The sequence below is a fragment of the Lissotriton vulgaris genome, chromosome 3_1, assembly GCF_964263255.1.
Source record: "Lissotriton vulgaris chromosome 3_1, aLisVul1.2, whole genome shotgun sequence".
Classification (NCBI taxonomy): domain Eukaryota; kingdom Metazoa; phylum Chordata; class Amphibia; order Caudata; family Salamandridae; genus Lissotriton; species Lissotriton vulgaris.
Window position 1 is genome coordinate 1,663,377,441 of NC_141689.1, and position 6,000 is coordinate 1,663,383,440.

Here is a 6,000-nt window from a genome sequence, read left to right on the forward strand (position 1 = left end):
GAGCGCTGGATGTAATAGTTTTCTGAGGCATTGAATTATGCACCACGGGGCAGATTTACAAGCCCCTTGCACCACTTTTACGTCACTTTTCCCATGTCAAAAGTGACGCAAAAGTGGCGCAAGGGGCTTGTAAATAAGCCCCCACGTGTTTAAGTAACAAGGAAACACTTCTGTTGCTAATATGGTCATTGTTTTATTGTTGTAACCTATGTTGGCAAGGTGCTTTCAGCCACTACACCCCATAAAACCAGGCCAACTACATATCCTGCAATGTTCTCATGAGTTTGTATAATAGTCTAATCTGGGTCGTTAGTCCAGCAGTACTTGTGTAAGTACCAGAGCAAATAATCATTTTGGAGTCAACCCATCAACAGAATGGCACTATGACTGCAAATGTAATCTAATCATATTCTTATGTGACCCTGCGTATAGTGTAATACGGATGACTCAGTATATAACATGTCCTGTTAAATCTTAGTGTATGAACTTGTAACTGGTTGGAATGGCGGGTGTGTTTTTATTTATGGTCCATTCCTACCTGTCCTGTTGATAAGAGAGCATTGCTGCTCTAGATATGGCCCCTAACATGATGGGGGTTACAACATGAACCTTTGCTAATATTAATGCACACACTGAGTGTAGCAGGGTGCTGCATAGCTGTTCTCTTTTGTCAGTTGCTAGGTGGCCCTATGTCTGTGGAAACCTGTTATTTTTCTCTGTACCTGCAGGACTGGTTGCACGAGATATGTCAAATTCAATGGGGTTGTCTGTAGGTTTGTACAATGAACTGCGGTTTCAGGGCCAAGTGAGTCCCGTTTTCTGCTTGATTCCAACTTAAGTAACCAAAGGGATGTGCCCTTTTCAGGCATTTTGGAATCCTAGGGTACCTCAGCTAGTGCAGGTTTATTTGTATTATTAAAACATGCTACTGAAAATAGAAATACACCCATCACTCTACTGATCGGGCGTTTCAGACAAGGTCTTCATTAAATCCTGAAAGTGTTAGCATAGATGCCAAGTTTTCAGTCGGTATGTGTGAAACATTTCCATATTGTGTGTGCTTCTGTCTGACATTTAGATTCTTTACTTGTGACACACTGTGCGACACTTTTTTGCAAACGGAACAGTGTAGTAAAGACGTCCCATGCTTTCTTTAAACAAAAAACTGTTCAAAAATACTCATTGAAATTTGAAATTATGTATATTCGGCTTGTGCCTTCCTGCACATATGTTCTAATTGGTGTTTTCATTTGTTTTCCTCTTCTTTAATTCATTTCTTACAACTGTGTTGCGGTGGCAGAACCATCAACAACTATACAATTTGTTACAATTATAACAAAATTAAGCACAGCTATGCTTTAAGAAAAATACAACTGAAAATATCAGATACAACATGTGCAGCAAGACATTAGTCAACTATTGGTACATGTATACTTGCACCATTTCGCTTATTGGGCTTATTGGTATATTTGTGTTGGCAACATCCATGTGGGGACCTAGGGTTTCCAAGAGGCACTTGATTCTACAGAGCATGCCATATAGAGTTACTTTCTTCTGTTTATTTTGTATTCTTTTTTTAACACCCAACCTACCTATTTATTCTTTTTCATCATTAAAAAGCCAAAGTTATCCACACATTTCTATGCCACACTTTTCAATTCAACTCTGCACTTTTCATATACGCACCACATAATTCAACAGCAAACCACATAATTCAACTTAACAACACCATTACTCAACACACTACATACATCCAATCTACAACACAAAATTCAAGCCACAAAATTCAACAGCACACCACATAACACAATCCCCCTCCACATAATTCCAGTACACTCAATTCAACATAATTATAATTCACATATGTACATTGACACCATGCCACTACACAAATCAACGCCACTCCATACAATTCCACAACTAACAGTTTCAATCCAAGCCACATAGTTTCCCTACACACCACATACATACACTCCATAGCACATGGGTAACAGATATTGTTGTTTACAACGCCAAGCTCTAACTCAACGAATGCGACACCTATTGCATTTCCAGTGTTTGTTATAAATTGGTATTGGATTTCTTTCATGTTGTGTGGCTTTCTTACCACATTGTTTGGTACTGTTAAATACTTTACACTAGTTCCTTTGTTTAAGCCTTGCTGCTCAAAGCCACAGCTAACCAAAGTTGAGCCTAAAGTTTTACAATTGAGCCTGAGTAGACCCAAGACAGTTTTTGAGAGTTTATTACACAGTATGGAGGCACAGCCATACATTATATACACCCAAATCTTACACACTATTTAATCCAAACACCGCAAATTTCCATTTATATGCTAGACTCGACTGTAAGAGTAAACCTTTGGAAGTGAGTATACATGTTTAGAGCGAGGCTTGCAGAGGATGTTTTGCAAAACGGCATTCCTAAATGCATATTCTCTGTTTTTTGACTTATTATTTTCCTTAGCAACCTGAACATACACACACTAATTGATAGTATTTGTATTGCCAACAAGACAACCTTCTGCTGATATAATTTCTATCGATACTATTCAAATAATTTGATGTCCTATTCATGTGCCTGCTGTCTTGTAATCTCTAAGGTACCACCATATTCTAATACTCTTTCCTATAACTCCTTTCTTTTGAAAGACTTTCATGCTACTCCTATTTGCCAACATGAAATCGAATTTGCTATTTTCTAATTGACAATGAATTTGATTGATGAAAAGCCATAATAATTTATATTTAAATCTGGTGATCAGGAGCTTCGATTTTAAATTATACACACACACACATAAACTTACTGATTGTGTGTTCCAGGCACCTCTCTTCATCGATTGAGCTGTCGTTGTGTCATCCACATTTATGTTCTGCCAACCAAAGCATACGGCTAGAGGCAATGGGTGGATCAGCCTACTTCAACTGCTGCTTACCTCTCCGTGCCTGTCTGCGTTCTGTTCCTGCACAATGTGCTTTTGCACACAAAAGTAGTCACCTTGTGCAATTTTACAAAAAGCATTCACAAACAACATAATCAATGGCAAAGCCAAAAGTCGGGAGGCAAAAATATACATAACGGCTTTCCCGATACTTTTCTTCTTTCATCTACCAGTTTGCTTCAATATTATGTTCCTCTTTGAAAACTGCTTCAGGAGAGAGATGCAAGTTTCATTTCTATTCTACCCATTGTACATATTGTGATAGTTAATAGGTATGGTAGCTGGACAAAGTGCCTAAGAGTTACATCTTTCTTTGAAATACAATAATTGGGGAATTTTATTTAGTGAAGTTTTTAATAATGCCAAGCAACTTGTTTAGTTCCATTTTATTAAAAGTATGACAGAGTCATACCTAACTGCTTATCATTTGATTTGACCAATCTAAATGTCATTTCTAATCTTTATATCTAATAGGATTGATTGTCAAAGAACATTTCTTGGACTGTGAAAGTAATGCAAGGGATACTGTTGACTACATTTATTTGTGTTCGGGGAATATATAGGATGGTAACCTGGATGAGAGGGGCAGCTGAGTATTCTACCCTGTGCAGTAACCTTAAAGCATACTGTATCATGTAAAATACCATAAAGAGACCTGCAGAGTTGTTTCAAACTACTAGGAGGCTGAAAACCATAAAACTGCATGTCTGTCTCGTGCGCTTCATCATCCAACACACTTGTATGTGCCGCAGCCCATAAAATAATAACACCACCAAGATGGTCATCATGACAACATGGAAACACTTCCCACTTAGGATCAAAACAAAAACAACACCCTTCCAGCCGCACACCCTACATGGGGTTACCAAGTGCATGTGAGAATCTTACGTAGCTGGGAGTGTGTGCATGGAGATGGTAAGCACACTGGCAATCACTGAGGCCAGCATCCCAATCCATCATTCTCTTGATCAACAGGCCTCCTCAGTGTCAAGGGTTGCAAGGGGAAAGCCAGGGGATGCAGCTGCGACCCCGAATTGAGGTCCATGATTTCATTTGCTCATCTTACTGATTGTTATAGGCTAGAGCAGTAATTTGACCCTGTTATTGCAGTTTTGATGTCTTTGTGTTCAATACATTTGGAAATCAATTTGTTGAGACAAAACATGGCAGTCATTTAAAGGTAAAAGTCTATTCTGTCTAATAAAATTACCAATTTCATCACAATTGTAACCAAAAATGCTGTGTCTACATGGGGTTGGTTTGGAGCCATTCAAGGTGGGATACCAATGCAGATTATTGTTGTTGAAGCTGGTGGGTGATATATGCTCTGCATGGATGTGCATTTGACTTCCCAGTGTGAGGGGGTTCTAAACTTGTGTGTGTTGCTATTTGCCCAATGTGAATTTGTCTAAGGTGTTTTTTTATTTTGAGTCTGTAAGGTGTATTTGGGGCCCATTGGCGAAAAGGGGGGGGGAGAAAGCACCGAACCGAGACTCAATGTAAGTGTGATAAAGGCCGCTTTATTGGAAGCAGGTGCATCCTACACAATAACAACCTTGGCCTGCGCCGCATAATCTAAGCCTCATAGATATGTAAATTCCTGCCCCACCCCCACCCCCTCCCCTAACTGATTCCCACAATCCACAAACAGTAACAATTAGCATAACGTCAATTTGCCTCTCCACCTGGCTAAATACTTTATTGTGCTTGACCTACCCCCCGATAATCCAAACAATTCTCCTACTCTTCCCCCATATATTAGGAAGAACCGCCCCTACATACAGAATGCACCCCACACCTGCTCCAGCGACATGTGAAAACCCCCCCACCCAATCCAAAAACCCCCTTTTTGCACCAGCCTCCAACAAAACGTTGCCCAAAAAACCCCGTGGCCCCCAACTCCCCCGCAAAGGAAGCTCCCCCGTAAGGAGCTATGCCTGCCCTTGGGCCCCACCCCCCGAATCGTGACCCAGGGAGGGAGGGAAAAATTTCCAAACACCAGAACCCCCGCCCGGCGGCCGAGACACCTCACTTAAAATGGTGTCTCTGCCGCGTGGCCGGACGGATACCACCGCCCAGCCCAAAAAGGAGCCCAACCAAGCCCCGCCCCCCAGCCCAAAAGCTACCAAAAAACGCCCAACCGCCCCCGGGCGGCGCCGTCTCTACCCCCCCCTTTTCCTCGGCCCCAAATTCCCCCAGGCGGGACAGGCCTCCCTTCGGTCGGCCGCCCCCCCCAGGACCCCATTGGGGCCCATTGGCGAAAAGGGGAGGGGAGAAAGCACCGACCCGAGACTCAATGTAAGTGTGATAAAGGCCGCTTTATTGGAAGCAGGTGCATCCTACACAATAACAACCTTGGCCTGCGCCGCACAATCTAAACCTCATAGATATGTAAATTCCTGCCTCACCCCCTCCCCTAACTGATTCCCACAATCCACAAACAGTAACAATTAGCATAACGTCAATTTGCCTCTCCACCTGGCTAAATACTTTATTGTGCTTGACCTACCCCCCGATAATCCAAACAGTTCTCCTACTCTTCCCCCATATATTAGGAAGAACCGCCACTCGAGGGACGTGCTAACGGTCCTCGACCCCCCCCTAGGACTCCCCCTCCCTTAACCCGGGACGTGCCGCATGACCCATTCGGAAGGACCACCTCCTAACTAAATGGCGTGCCTCGGACCCCCTCAAGCCCCGTGCAGTCTGGGCCATGCCTTTGAACCGCCGGCAGGTCCTCCCCCCTTGCCACAGGGCCATGCCCTCCATCCCAACGTCTAGGGCCATGCCCTCCGTCACCACCTATAGGGCCATGCCCTCCGTCACCAATGTATAGGGTCATGCCCTCCGTCACCAATGTACAGGGACATGCCCTCTGTCCCAACGTATAGGGCCATGCCCTCCGTCACCACGTATAGGGCCATGCCCTCCGTCACCAATGTATAGGGCCATGCCCTCCGTCACCAATGTACAGGGCCATGCCCTCCGTCACCAACGTATAGGGCCATGCCCTCCATCACCAACGTATAGGCCCATGCCCTCCGTCCCCAACGTATAGG